The sequence below is a fragment of the Fukomys damarensis genome, unplaced genomic scaffold (assembly GCF_012274545.1).
Source record: "Fukomys damarensis isolate Sample0158 unplaced genomic scaffold, DMR_v1.0_HiC HiC_scaffold_23, whole genome shotgun sequence".
Classification (NCBI taxonomy): Eukaryota; Metazoa; Chordata; class Mammalia; order Rodentia; family Bathyergidae; genus Fukomys; species Fukomys damarensis.
In genome coordinates, this window is record NW_022900935.1 from 30,060,208 (window position 1) to 30,076,725 (window position 16,518).

Below are 16,518 nucleotides of genomic sequence, written 5' to 3' on the forward strand. Positions count from 1 at the left end.
TGGTTTGGTGGCCTGCCTTACAAGTGCAAGGACCCAAGTTCAATCCCTGGTACCAAAAAAAACAAAAAAACTGATGGACATTGAAAACGTTAAGTGAAAGAAGCCAGAAATCAAAAGCTACATATATGTGATCCCTTTATATGGAATGTCCATAATAGAAAATTCCATGAAGTCAGAAAGTAGATTTGTGGTTGGGCAGGAGAACGGGGAGTTAACTACTAATAGTTACAGAGTTTCATTTTGGGGGGAGATGAAAATTGTCTATAACTAGATAATAGCAAGGGTTTCACATCTCCATGAATATATAGAATCAGTAAATTGTACATTAAAAAAAAAAAAAAGTCAATCTGACCCTATTGTAACAGTGAGTTCCAGGGCTCTCCAGATAAGAGTTGCTGGGCCCAGTGTGACCACCCTACCAAGAGTGTTCACAGTGACAGCCCCAGCTTCCTGCTCAGTGCTGGCTGTGCACTGGTGCTGCGCCAAGACCCTGCCTGTGACCTTCAAGGCAAGAATTTCACCTTGACAATAACAGCCTTCACAAATCCTCCCCAACTAGTCATCTATTACAGAGCTATTAAAGTCACAGTGGATGAGCCTGTGACCTGGAGGGACAGGGTCCAACACAACCAAACTGGATAGACTGAAGTGGTAAACAATACGTCTTATCAAAGGAAGCCACAAACGCACTACTGGAAAACAAAACCTAAATTAATAGATCCTCATACAAAAGCCGTGTAATCCCAGCACTCGGGAGGTTGAGACAAGAGGATCGCTGTGAGTTTGAGACCAGTCTGGGCTACATAGTGAATTCCAGGTCAGTCTCCACTACATAGTGAGACCCTGTCTCAAAAAAACAACAACAAAAAAAAAAGAAAGAAAAAGAGAGAGAGAGAGAAATCCTCATACCAACAATAAATTCCCTTCAATCTATTTGACCTCAAAATGTGTGTCAGCACAAATACAAAAAAAAAAAAAATAGAGCTATGGAAAGCAAGGCAACAAAATGCCCCCAAAGACTCCCAACTCTCCCAAAGAATACCCACAGGGCACCAATGGAAAGAAAAGCAAACACCAGATAGCTGAATTGTACAAGGAGTTTAAGGAGAAAGCAAAGAAACTCAATGATCTCCAAGGAGACATAACCCCCCAAAATAGTGGAACTATCAAACAAACTGACCGAGATGGTTATGAGGAAACACATTTAAAAATTGGAAGAGTGAACCACCAAAATGGTCCAAAACATGAATGACAAATTTACCAACGAAATAGACTCCACAAATAGTCAACATACAAGTAAGCAAGGCTTGTAAAACACCAAATAACTACAATGGGAAAAAAAGAATAAGCTCCTCAAGACACATTATAGTCAAAACACAAAGAATCTTAGAAGCTGTCAGAGAAAAGCAAAAAATCACATATAATACATAACCTCATTAGGATTACAGCAGACTTTTCAACACAAACGATAGAGACCAGGACAGCTTGGAGTGAAGTGTTTCAAGCCCCGAAAGAAAACAGCTTCCTAGACTACTATATCCTGCAGAACTGTTTTTCAAAACTGGGGCCATTCCATGACAGAGAACATCTTAAGAAATTCACAAGCACCAAACCTGAACTCCAAAAAATGCTCAAGAATATCCTAGACAGAGACAATGAAACCAACAGATCCAAAATGGTAGATGAAATGAATATATCAAGTAAATTGAATAGTTAAACAAAAAGGGAAAAATAAAAGAGTCAGTAACAGAAAAGAATGCAATGACAGGAATAAGTCAGTACCTTTTAGCAATGATACTCAGTGTAAATGGACTTAATTCCAAAAAAAAAAAAGACATAAACTGGCATACTGGATCAAAAAATAACTCAATGGTCTGTTACATTCAAAAGATTCATCTAATCCCAAAAGAAATGCATAGACTAAAAATCAAAAGACAGAAAACAATATTCCATGCACTAGGACCACAAAAGCAAGCAGGGGAACACTTTTATTTTCAGATGAAGCAAATGTCAAGCAAAAACTGATCAGAAGGAAAGAAGGTCCCTACACACTAGTTAAGGGAACAATTAAACTGGAAGAGATAACAATTATAAATATATATGCACCGAATGTTGATGCACTTATGTTCATAAAATATTACTGGACATAAAGATCAAATAAACACCAATAAAATCATAGTATGTGATCTCAGTACTCCGCTGTTACAAACAGATCAAGTAAGCAAAAAATTAACAATGAAACATCAGAGCTGAACCTCACCTTGGAACAAATGAACTTAATAGATACCTGCAGAGAGTTCTACCCTACTACAGCAGAATGTATTTTCTTCTCAGCAGCACATGGAACTTTTTCCAAAATAGATCACACACTGGTCCAAAAAGTCTGCATCATGGGTGGAAGGCAAACTAGTATAAGCACTATGGAAATCACTCAAAAAACTAAATAAATAATAGTTTCACTTGACTCAGCCTTCCCCTAGTAGTATCTTTCCAAAAGAGTCAAAGATATATTACAGTGATACATGCACACCCGTTTATACTGTAAACTGATTCATAATAGCTGAATCCTAGAAGTGGCCTATAAAGCCATCAACAAATGAATGGATAAAGAAAATGTGGTGTTTATACATAAAAGAGTAGTACTCTGCTATAATGAAAGATAAATTTGAGTCATCTGTCGGAAAATGGATGCAACTTGGAACCATAATGTTGAGTAAAATAAATCAGATACAAAAGCTGAAAAATTGCATGATTTTTCTTTTATAAGAAACTCCAGGCACTGCCGGGCATGGTGGAGCATGACTGTAATCCCAGCCCTCAGGAGGCTGAGGGATGGCTGTGAGTTCAAGACCAGCCTGGGCTATATAGTGAGTTCCAGGTTGGTCTCAACTACATAGTGAGACAGGGTCTCAAAAAACAAAAAAAACCTATTTTCATGTATCTTATATTTTACTGAAAAGTGAAATTTTTAATGTATACATAATTATGTATAAACATTGTCAGTTGATAAGGAGAATGATAAAATTATATGAGAAAATAATGATGGAAAAATAAGAGATTATCTCAATAACCCAAATATAGGTTGGGGCAACATGTTAACATTCATGGGAGAGGTAAGAAGTCCTCAGATCCTATGTAAATTTAAGGTAGGGCCAAGTGGATTTGCTAAAGTGAAGTACGAGAAAAAGAAGAGTCTAGAGTGATGCCAGGTTTTTGCTTAAAGAATTAGAATGATGGCATTGCCTTCTACTGAGCTGAGCAAGAATGTGAAAGAAACTAGTTTGGAGAGAACATCAGAAATTTGGTCTTTGACTAAGACTAAAATATCTTTTAGACATCCAAGTTGAAATGTCAAAGAGGCCATTGTGATACGAGTCTGGACACTAGGCATTGTGCATACCTGTTGCACCAACTACTCAGGAGGCTGAGACAGGAGGATCACTTGAACTCAAGAGACCACCCTGGGGAAAAAAAAAAAAATATATATATATATATATGTATGTATGTATATGAGTCTGGAGTTCAGGGAAGAGGCCTGAGTTGGGGATATAAATCTGGATGTCATCACAAATGCATGTGGTGCATTTTAAGCCGTGAGACTGGGGGGACCATTTGTGTATCGGAGTGTCTATGGATTCAGGAAGTCCAACTGCTGAACTCTGAGCTGCTCTAATGTTAGGGGTCAGGGAGATGAAGAACTGGCAAAGCAAACTGAGAAAGAACAAAAATGAGTTTAGCAGGAAAGTTTAGAGAAAAATGAGCAGGTGTGTCAGACGTGATCATGGGGACTAAACACCGACCTCCAGAACTAACAGTGTGGAGGTCTTTAACCACCTTGAATGCAAGAGTTTGTGTAGAAAGAGGGCTGATTGTGATTAGAATGGGCTCAAGAAAGAAGAAAAAGAAAGGACTTGGAGTCAAGGAGTATAGACAGTTCTTTAGAGATGTTTAGCTGAAATGCAGAGCAGAGAAATGGTGAGGTAATTAGGGGGATTTGGAGTCAAGAAGTTTCTTCTCTTAAAATGAGAAAGAACATGTTTAAAAAAAAAAAAAAACAGAGGCGGGCCGGGAATTTAGCTCAGTGGTTCTGCTGCCTGTCTTGCAAGCTCAAGGACCCGAGTTCAACCCCGGGACCAAAAAAAAAAAAAAAAAAAAAAAAAAAGACTTTGATTCCTCTGAAATGGGAAACACGAGGTGCAATGAAATGAATGCTAAAGAGAGGTAGTTGCAGTGGTTGTGGGAGCTAAAAGGAAGGCAATTTTAAAGGCCAAGTGCTATAGTTTGGATCTTGCATGACCCTTGAAGACCCATGCATTACAGCTTGATGCTCAGCTCAGTGCTTTAAGAGGTCGAGGGTAGAAATAGGGCCAATTTACATTGCCTGACACCTCTCAAACCATGAAACAAAATAGGCCTTTTCTCTTTAAAAATCGATTATCTTAGGTATTTGCTACAGTAATGAAAAACTCTGCAACATGCTAATGTGTGAGCATTTACCTGTAGGTAAAGCGAGGTTAAGGGCCCTTCTAAGTGATTGAGCTCAGTTATTAATGTAGCATGAAGTCATATTGGCTTCTTCATTTTGTTCATTCTCAAATTATTTTATTTTCCATCATGTACTTAGGTTATATTAAGAGTTTTTCTGTTTTACTAGGATTTTCTTTCTCTCTTTTGTCAATCTTTTGTTTTGGTTTTGTTTTTGTGGTACTGGAGATTAAAACCTGGTACCAGTGAGCCACACCCCCAGCTCTTTTTTTTTATTTTATTTTGAGAAAGGGGTCTAAGTTGCCCTGCCTGGGCTCAAACTTGCCGTTCTCCTGAACGCACCACCATGCCCAGCTCTCACCAGGCTTTTCAGATTGTCCTTTAATGTTATGTCTTTCCCAATAATGTACAGCCACATGCCCATTTGCTTTCTGTCCAGTGGCTTTCTACTCCACCCTTCAGTGTTGGTAGAAAAGTCTAACACATGACCCCTTAGGAGTCTGAAGCTCCTGTCAGAAAAGGGTGGGATATGATCAGAACTACTCTTCCGGGCTTTGGGACCAGGTGAAGGGAATCAGAGTTAAAGGTGAATAGTCACACCATCCCAGGGAGAGGAAGACGTAGGTGCATGACCTCATGACTGAGACATCACAACTTTCTCAGGAAGTCAGTATCAAGCCCAATGCTGAATCACACTCTTTGCAAGATCAAGTTATGACATTATTTGAAAAATACCAGTACCTTTGTCTTCGAAGACTAACCAGTTGAGTATTGTAAGAGCCCCTTCCCTCTGCCAGACTTTGAGTTCTATCTACACAATGAAGGAACTGAATTCAGCCTCCACCCAGGTCCCTTGCAACTCTGACATGTGCTAATCTTCTGTTGACATTCTTTATTAAACTGATAACATGTGCCAACATGTTCTCAGGACAGGTGAGCTTCTCACCTACTTCCAGCTCTTCTTGAACACCCGCTATGAATTCTGTTGGGCTTCTCTTGTTTAAGCAACTTGGAAAGAGTGATTTGTTGGTGACAGCTTTATTTTTTGAAACATATTGGAGAGAAAATCATGCAAGGAGCTTCTTTAATTCCAGCAACTGAAACAATAAAACTACCACAACATACAGCATAATTTTGTACTGCCCTCAAGTGGTGGTAGCCCAACTGTCTTTTCCCAGTTGCAGTTTAAGGAAGAAAATATACTTGAGAAGAGCTCAGGACATGTAAAGGTTGGCAAATCACAGAGGAGCTGAGTTTGAAAGCTTCTTAGAGGACCTCTGATCTAATCCCCTCTTTTAAAAAAGAGAAGCTGAGGCCATTCTGCTTCTGTGTGAACAAATCTGGTTTAGTATTTCTTATGTTCCTTTCTTTCTTTTCTTTTCTTTTTTATTTATTTATTTATTTTTTGTTCCAGGGATTGAACTCAGGACCTTGCACTTGTGAAACAGGCAGCAGAACCACTGAGCCCGTGTTTTAGAATTTCTTATTATTTGGGGGGCGGGCAAGGGAAACAACAAGGTCTTCTTACGTTGCCCAGGCTGGCTTATAGTTTGTGATTCTCCTGCCTCAGACTCCCCAGTAACTCAGATTATAGGTGTGCACCAGCATAGCTAGCTAGCAGCTCTTGTCTTTGAAGAGCATTTTATGCTTGTACAACCCTGACTCTCCCGAAGGCTATTTCTCTACGCCTCTTCACAGTTACTTCGTGTGTGTGTGTGTGTGTGTGTGTGTGTGTGTGTGTGTGTGTGTGTGTGTATGTGTGTGTGTGTGTGTGTGTGTGTGTGTGTGTGTGTGTGTGTGATTATAGATGGAACCCAACCCAGGGCCTTGAGCAGACTATACAAATGCTCTTTCTCTGAACTATAGCCCCAGCCCCTCAGCCAAATTTTTTTGCATCTCCAATTTATCTTTTAACATTTTGCTTTGTAATAATTTCAAACTTGCAGAAGAGTTGCATGAATATTGCAAGAAATTCCAGGATGCACCAGAAGTTAATGCTTTGCCTTGTTCTTTATATGTGGGATATATTTTTTCTGAACCATTTGAATTGACCCTTAGTCCTGTAAATATTTCAATGTGCATTGTCTAAAAAGAGGCCCTTCTCTTGTATACCTACATCCCCACCTAGTACGATGATCAAATTCGGGAAATTTAAAATTGACAGAATTCTTACATCAATACAGTCTATACTCAAAGCTCTCTAATTGGCCCATAATGTTCTGCATAGCAGTCCAACTCCCCATCTGGTGGCTGATGCAGTGCCTAACCCAAATCATGGGTTGCACTCAACTGTCATGACTCTAGTTCTTTTTAATCTAGAGTAGCCCTCCAGTTTTTCATTGCTATTCATGATATTCACATTTCTAAAGAGTACTTTCCAGCTGTGCTGTAGAATTTCCCATTTGGGTTTGTCTAAATTTACATTTTCCTTTTTGGGGAAGGAGGGTGGCAGGAATATCACCTGCGTGAGGTGCTGTCTCACTCTGTGCACCCCATGAGGAGGGACATGGTGTCACTTGGGCCTGTCATTGATTGTGTTCACTTGGCTGAGTTGGGCAGTATCTGTAAAGCAATGGTAGATGTGGAATCTGTGGAACGACACTGTAAGATTATGTAAATAACCTGTTTCTCTTCCAACTTTCACCAAATGGTCTCAGCCTTCATTAATCATTCCTGTCTGAATGAATTACTACAAACGCTATAAGACAGAGAGTTTATAATTTTATCATTCTATTAACATTTGTTTATTTATTTACTTACTTTGTTGCTTTTTGTTTTGTTTTGTTTTGAGACAGGGTCTCTCCGTATAGCCCAGGCTGGCCTCAGACAGGCAGCCGTTCTCCTGCTTTAGCCCCTCCAGTGCTGGGATACAGCCGTGCGCTAACATACGCAGCCTGCTCACAGTTTTTAGTTGACGTTCTGTCATAAGTAAGATCTTTTCTTTTATTCATTATCATCGGTATACACTCACGGGTTCTTATTTTACTTGCTATGCAATAATCCTTCATTGTTCTAGTTTTCACTGTTCAATTTGTCCCAGGGTTGGCCACTGAGAACCCCTTGAAGCTGGCTTCTGATTTCTGTGTCCCTTTGACATGTCCCCATTACTGTGCTTGTTTATTTGTTGTTTGTATTTCCTTGTTTTCTCATAATATAAGACATTCCGGGCTCATATCAGATTTTCATTACCTGTTTTATGAAAATAGCTATTTCTCCATAGAGCTTCCCTTGTAGTAGGGAATGGTATTTTGAAACCAAAATCTGAACACAGATATACTTATTGTTATGAGATATAAGTGCCCTTTTAGTAAACAGAGCCAGGAGGCAGAAATTTAATTTAGTTAACTAATTTTAGTCATAAATTTATTACTGACACCTCTAATTCCAGTTCAACTTTTTCTTTTGTTTTGCCTCATTTTTGAGACAAGGTCTCACTATGTAGTTCAAGCTGTCCTTGAATTCACTGTGTAGCCCAGGTTGGCCTTGAACTCAAAGGGATTCTTCTGCCTCAGCCTCCCAAGTGCTGGAATTACAATTCCAATTCAGTACCACAGAGTTCTTTCTTCATTTACATCCCTCTTTTCCCACGGTTAGAACTCTGGCTCCCAACAAATTCACTGTCTTTATTCGTTTACTTGACGTTATAATACACACAAAATGGTTTCAGAATTGCTACATTAATTCCACTACCAAAACCAACTACAAAATATAGTTTTAGATTTGTTCGTTTGCAGCTTTGTTTTATTTTTAAAATGAGGATGTATATTGAAAGTACTGTGTTCACACGCGTTTGGGTTCTTTTTTTCCCTTTAGCATGGTTGTATTATTTATTTAAATGTAAATTCATTTATTTCTGCTGATATTCAGTTTGAGAATCCTTTCCCTTCTTTTTGATTTAATTTTCATTTTGAATATGTAAAAGTTAACATTGTCTCAAAATTCAGATCCATGCAGAAAAACATATGGGCTTCTTCACAAATTTGTGTGCCATATATGTGTAGGAGTCTTGCCCACTTTCTGAGCGTCGTTGCTGTTTTAGCATATGTGCTGACAAAGCAAGCACTCCTCTAACTCATTCTTCAATTGATTTGATTCTTTTGTTTGTTTGTCTCTTTTTTGAGACAGGGTCTCACTGTGTAGTTGAGACTGACCTGGAACTCACTGTATGGCCCAGGCTGGTCTCGAACTCGTAGCAATCCTCCTGCCTCAGCCTCCCGAGTGCTGGGATTACAGGCGTGCGCCACCATGCCCGGCTTGATTTGATTCTTATTTAAACCCCAGTTACAGAAACTAATCCTTGAAACTACTCATCAATGTCCAGTAATTTTCTATCCTTGCCTTATTTGACTATGCCATACTCAGCCGATCTCTCCACTCTCCACTCTTGGTTTTGTGGTACCACACTCCTCTGGCTCCCCTTTTTCATAGGCTTCTTCCTGTTCCCTTATTCTGTTTATCCACCCTAAAATTTGGCCCTCCTCAGGCCTCTCCTCAGTTCTCTTCATTTCCCTCTGTATACTCTCTTCTTAGATGATCCCTGCTACTTCTTTTTTCTTGCTTTTTTAAATTGAGTTTATTGGTACATTCTAGGTATACAGTACAGTTACATTCACCACTGGGATCTTGTACCTTTACATGACAGGTCTTGGTTCTCATTTTTTCCCCTTGTCCCTGCCCTCCCTTCACCCTCCTCCTCCCCTCCCCATTTACAAAAGAAGATGTGGTTTTTCTATAAAATGGAATATTACTCAGCCATAAAGAATGAGAAATTAGATTCATTCATAGGAAAATGGATACATATTGAGGATATAATCCTAAGTGAAATAAATAAGTCACGTGTAAATACTGAATAGTTTCTCTGGTGTGAAAAACTATAATAGTACATAAGATCCTAATGAGATAACTGACATTGTGAAATGGGAAGAAAAGAGCTAAAGGTGTAGGGAAGGTGGGATGGCTAAGGGAAGGGTAATAGGGAAAAGAAAGAAATATGAGAAAATGAAAAGATGGAAATAAAGATCCCTGCTATTTCTATCTTCAGATGCTGACAGTGCTCATGATTTCCAAGTTAATATGGTCATCTCAGATCTCCCGTCTGGTCTCCAAACTTACAACCAACTACCTAACTGATATCCACTTGAATTTCTCATGGACATCTCAAGTTTAATGAGTCTAAACTAGAACTCAAATCCCCCTGCCAAACCTGCTTCCCACAGGCTCCTTCCTCTCGCTAAAAATCATCTCCATCCACCTCATTACGCTGACCAGAAACCTACAAGTCATCCTTGATTCCTCAATTTTCCTCAACTACAATGTCCAATCCAGCGTCAAAATATGAAAATTTTGGGCCGGGGATTTGGTTCAGTGGTTCCGCCACCTGTCTCGCAAGCACAAAGGCCCAGAGTTTGATTCCCCAGTACCAAAAAAAAAAAAAAGTAATATGAAAATTTAACCTCGAAATTTATGTCGAACTAGTCTATTTCTCCTTGTCTCCACTAGAACCACTTCATTCATCAGTCCTTGTTGGAAGCATATCTGGCCTCCTTTCAGTTGTTCCTTACCCTCTACTTTTTATCCCCCACACGTTCATTCTTCATATAGTCGCTACAGTGACTTTCTAAAAATAAAATCATAAAAGAAAAAAGAGACAAAGAAAAGAATGGAAACAAAGCTTTTGTAAGCAGAGAGGGGAAGAGAGGTTGAAGGGAAGGGAGGGGAATGGGAAGAAAAGAAGAAGCAAGGTAAACCATGTACAAATACAAATTCCCTATGATGAGTGTTATCATTACGGGTACCTAAAATGTACCAATAAAATTAAAAAGGCACAAAATGAATTAAAATAAAAACAAAGAAATAATACAAAGTTAGATTTATTGGGTGTGTTATGTGCTAAGAATCTGTTAAAACTATGACTCCATGAGGTAAAACCTAAATCTACCTCAATTCTGTAGATGAGAAAACTGGGTTAGAGTCATGCCTTTTTCTTCACATTCTATTAATCATAGTTTTTATTGCTACTAATTACCGCAGCCTCTTTACATTTCTTGAATCAAATTCCTGAGAGAGAAATACTGATGTGTTCAACTCATTTTCAAGGAGCCAGGACCGTAGGTCACTGACAAGCCCATGGTTTCTAGACTTTGGGTCACATTCCCAGTCGCCTTCTGTCCAAGCAGCTGTGTTAGAGGAGGGTGTGGGCAGGAATGGTCTGCAAAGTTCCACTTTTCCCAAGGGTCTGGCCTTGGAGGGTGATTGATATTTGAGTATAAGTTGTAGAAACAGCAACTTGTTAACCAGGCCTTGCTTAAAGGCCTGAGTTCCCCAAGAGTTCCTCTCTCGGTTGAAGCCTTCAGTTTATCACCAAGTTCAGTTTACTCCCTGTTTGGAGAGAATAATAAACCCTAATGGTAACTACTGATATTTACGCAGCATTTCTACAACACAAGATAGAAAATTTTCATCCATTTGCATTTATACCTCTAGCAACTACAGAAAGTAAAGAATATCATTTCTATTCCACAAATACGGAAACTGAGGGTCAGGGAGGTAAAGCACCATGCACAAGTCACACACACACACACACACACACACACACACACACACTGAATAAGAGCCAGAACTGCCTGCCAGATCTCTGGACTCCCACATATGGAGTCTTTTCATTATATTTTGCTGTTCCATTTTCTTGCTGGGACTATCCTTCTGAATCACAGCCCAAACAATTTGTAGGGATTGAGCATTTGGATGTATTGTGAAATAGTTTAAAAGAGTTTAATGATATCTGTAGTTTCCTATAAGGCAGCACTATAGGCTCTATGGACTGTGGGCACTTCTACCTGTGTATTTATGGAAACTTACCATGTGCCAAGTACTGTTTTACCTATATTCTCTCAACTCAACCTCCCAACATCTGTGTGAGGCACATATTATTATAAGTCCCAACTGTGCAGATGAGGAAACCAAGATTTTAAAATAACCAAGTCAGGCTAGGGATGTAGCTCAGTGGCACAGCACCTGCCTGGCAAGCATAAGATCCTGAGTTTAATCCCTGGTTCTGCAAAATAAATAAATAAATATCAAGTCACTGGACCAAAGTGAGATATCTAGTAAATGGCAGTGCTGGGATCCTCATTTAAGTCTGTCAATTCTAAAGCCTGTTCTCTTTACATTACCCTACACCAGTGGAGGTGAACCTATGGCACGTGTGTTGTTTTCCTTTTAATACAAAAGATATTAATGTATGAGTTGTTTTTTCTAATCTAAAACCTCAGGATTCAGGTTTAATTGCAGTGTTGGCACTTTGCAATGAATAAGGCACTTATCTCTAAAAGGTTCGCCAACACTGCCCTACACTGTCTCCCTTTCCTCTCCTAGATGCAGGATGTCAAGCAGGTACTCTACCACTGAGCTACCTTCCAGCCTCTCGTCTCTTTTCTCTCAATCAGCTTTGTTACCTAAGTCAAGTTACTGAATTTATGTGACCTTCTATTTCCTTACCAGTAAAATGAAGGTCTTAGTACCTAATTTATGGAATTTTTATAGGTTTATTAGAAATCATGTGACATAAAAATCTATTCCAGTAAACATAGCAAGTGCACACTATCTTTCAGTTTATTTCAAATCTAAATCCTTGAAAGGAAGCAAAATTACTGACTCCACTTGCCAATAAGGAACAGAATTTCTCTCATGGGACCCTACCCCTCGGCAAGTATTCATGATCCAAATTCTGAAGACAAAGGGCCTTAAGGGAGATAATGGTTATTCTCTAGGAAACAGAGCTCTTCAATATACTTCAGAGTTGAGAGAAAACCTTCAACCAACTTAATCATAAGGCAGCAGAGTGGAAATTAGTACATGTGCAATAAAGAGATGTGAATTTGGGTCTGACAAGCTTGAGATCTCCTAGGCCAAGACGTTTTGCAGCAATCTTATTTAATGCTACCACAACTCTTAAGAGGTAGGTGTTCTTAGAACTTCCATCTTTCAGGCAAGGATTTTGAGGCTTAGAGGATAAGTGACCTGAGTAAGGTCTCACATTCAACTGAAGGTGGAGAAGGAACCCACTTTGATACCACTACACAGAGCTTTCAGCTGTGTTCCACTAGGACAGTCTGCTAACAAGTTACCCTAACCTATGACAATAGACTCTGGATGGAAACAGAGTCCCAGGTCAAATATATCCTGACATCTTGAATACAAAATTAATCATATGGGCAACAGCATAATGTAGGGAGAATAATAGCTAGGACAGTACTTCACTATAGCAGTACAGATGAATGCCAACTTTTAGACAAATGACAATGGTCCCATGTGATGCATGCAAAAGTGAGAATAGTGACTAACTTTGTACAGCACTTTATAACTCACAAGGGCCATTCATGTGACCTAATTTCCTCTTCATATTGCTGCTTTGATAGAGGTCTCATTGTCGCCATTACATGGATGATAAAAAGGAGGTTCAACGTTTACTTCATATGGAAGAAGAGGCATACATCACTGAATGGTCTCCCCATGTCCCTTCCCCCCTTTTTTTAGTAATGCTATCTTTGTTTTTGCATTGGAAATCAACCACCCTCACTTCAGTAACATTGACTGGGTGAACATGAGCACCTAATACGTGACTCTTTGAGAGTCAAGTTTAGAGCTTTGTTTTGGGCTTTTGTTCAAACTGTGTTGGCAAGAAGAAACTATTAAAAAAAAAAAAAAGAGTGAGCCGGGTGCAGTGGCTCACACCTGTATTCTCAGCACTCGGGAGGCTGAGGCAGGAGGATCACTGTGAGTTTAAAACCAGCCTGGGTTACAAAGTCAGTTCCAGGTCAGTCTCAACTACATAGTGAGACCCTGTCTCAAAAAAAAAAAAAAAAAAAAAAAAAAAAAAAAAAAGAAAAAAGAAAAAGAAAGAAAGAAGGAAGGAAAGAAAGAAAAGAAAAAAGAAACTATTAAACCCATGGGAGAGAGTCTGAAGTTAAGGGCTACCACCATTTTAAAAAGTTATGTATAAATATTAAGCCAACAGGAAAAACACAAAAACCTTACTCAATGAAAAGCAGAAATGGAATTTAAAAATAAAAGACTATGCAGTAAATGAATGTATTAGGGCTCAGCCAACAATCTCTCAAGTACAGATTTCTGGCATACCGAGTACTTTGAACTGAAGGATGCCAGAAGAGCCTCAGAAGCAAGTTTCTCTCAGACCTTCTCCAGCCTTCCTGTTTCCCCACTTTTTCTCTGCTCAGTGAGTTGTAGAAACTGGAATACCCTGGGCTGGGAATTTAGCTCAGTTGTTCCACCACCTGCCACGCAAGCGCAAGGTCCTGAGTTTGATTCCAGGTACCCCCCACCAAAAAGAGAAAGACAGAAACTGGAATACCCCTTCCCTAAGGTGGGTCACAGAAGCTAGAAAGATGACTCCAACTTTCCACCGCCTTTCTGGGTTACAGCTGACTATGAAGAAATTCTCTGACCTGTGCTGTCTGACAGTAGTAGGTCATTAAAGTTCTTATTCCAAAAGGGATCCCGCCCAACAACGCTTCAGAGGCCAAGAAGAACCTGGACAGACAGGCCTTGCTGGGTCTCCTCTTTCAGTCTACCACCATTGGGCTGCAGCCTTTTAGCCAGCCACATTTCTACGTAGGTGTCCATTCTTCACTGAACCTGAGCATAAAAATTAGTTTCCCTTGAGGCTTTGAATTTTTATTTCTCAATGCTCCCATGTCATGTAAATCTTTGATAAAAAAAAAAAAAAAAAAGTTATGCCGGGCATGGTGGTGCATGCCTGTAATCCCAGCACTTGGGGGCCAGAGGCAGGAGGATCGCTGTGAGTTTGAGACCAGCCTGGGCTACATAGTGAGTTCCAGGTCAGTCTTAGCTACATAGTGAGACCCTGTCTCAAAAAACCAAAAAAAAAAAAAGTTATGCTTCTGTCTTGTTAATCTGTTTTGCTACAGCGGTGTCTATTGTGACCTTTATGACAGATAAGGAAAGGTTTCACACCTTTCTGCACCTACAGATGGTAGAATTAAATCTTTGCATTTAGCAATTGTATTAAATGTAAATATGTTAATTTTACCAATTGGATTTTTAAAATTTACATCAAGCAAGGTACAGTGGCACGTGCCTGTAGTACTAGCTACTTGGAAGGCTGTGGCAGCCTCAGCAATATAGCAAGACTCTATCTCATAAATTAACTAATTTAAATTACATCAAGCAATAAATTAACTCTAAAAGACATACTGAAAACATAAAAAGACAGAAAGACTGAAGATAAAAAGATGTATCAGACAAACATAAATTGGGTTGTTATCTTAGTATCCAACAGTCAAAGAAGAATTTTAATCTTCAAGACAAGAGATAAAACTTCATTATATCTTGGCATGGTAGCCTGTAATAGCAGCACTGTGGGAGGTGGAGGCAGGAGGATCCCAAGTTAGAGGCCAGCCTGGACAATTTAGCAATTTAGCAAGGGCTTGTCTCAAAGTAAAAAATATAAAAAGGGCTGAGGATGTAACTCAGTGCAAAGACCTTGGGTTCAATCCCCAAAACCACACACACACACACACACACACACATACGCATTACGTATTCATAAAAAACAGTATACAAAGAAGTAACAGGCAAAATACATGGATATACCTAAACATACTAACATAAAATATACAGAATTTACAGGAAGAAATACAGAGATGCATAAGTGTATCTGAAAAGTTTAATACAGTATCCTCTTCTCTGAAACTGATTATCAGGGCTTTCACAGTATAATTAGGTGGGTTTGGGGGAGGTTGGTTTTGGTTTTTTTGTTTTTTTTTTTATTTTGGGTTTTTGAGACAGGGTCTCACTTTGTAGTCAAGGCTTGCCTTGAACTCACTATATCCCAGGCTGGCCTGGAATTCACAGCCAACCTCCTGCCTCCTGAATGCTGGGATCACAGCACACCACATCTGGCATGTACGCCACCATACCTGGCACAGTATGATCACTATATTTCAGCAATTCTACATCTACAGAAGCATATACTGACTGAGGATTAAAGACATACAGCAGAGGAAAAGTAAAACTGTAAAGAAAAACAAAGGAGACAAGTATAGTTTGCGACTGAAGAGAAGAGTAGGGAAAAACTTCAAGAACACAAACTATGAGACAAATATTGATGAATATGATGACATCAAAATTAAAGATGTCTACATCCGGGCGTGGTGGCGCACGCCTGTAATCCCAGCACTCGGAAGGCTGAGGCAGGAGGATCACTGTGGGTTCGAGTCCAGCCTGGGCTACACAGAGAGTTCCAGGTCAGTCTCAACTACATAGTGAGACCCTGTCTCAAAAACCAATAAAAAAAAATTAAAGATCTTTACTCAACAAAAGATGTTGTGGACAAAGTAAGAGAATGGAAAGCAATATTTGAGATGCTTAGTGCACAAACTTCTACAAAAGAATAAGATGGCGACAACTCCTGGAGGAAAAATAAGCAAAAGATATAACAGAGCTATAAAAAGAGAAGAACGCCCAAAACCCAATGGATGATGAAGAACTGCTCAAAAGTATTAGAGAAATGCTAATTAAAATAGCAACTTGCATCCTTTTTATATTAAACTACAAAAATTAGCATGCCTGATAATACCAGCTGGTTGGATTGTGGGGACACTGGATTCTTGTGCTAGTAGGTAGAAGAAATATGGACTGGTATATCCGTCATGGAAATAAATCTGACACCAGGTGTGAAAATTAAGAACTTGCATACTTATGAGCCCAGCAGTTTCCCTGTGGTTATGTACCAAAGAAATTCTTATGCAGGTATACAAGGGGGTGTGTGTTAAAATATTCATAGAGTGTTATCTATAGTTGTGGACACTTGGAAGCAAATCGGTCATTATTATGGGAGAGTAGTTGGCTAAAATGTGGAAACATTATATGCATTAGGCAGCAGTCAGAAGCAATGAGGGCTAGGGATTTAGCTCAGTGGTTTCGCTGCCTGCCTTGCAAGGGCCTGAGTTCAATCCCTGCTACCAAAAAAAAAAAAAAAAAAAAAAAAAAAAA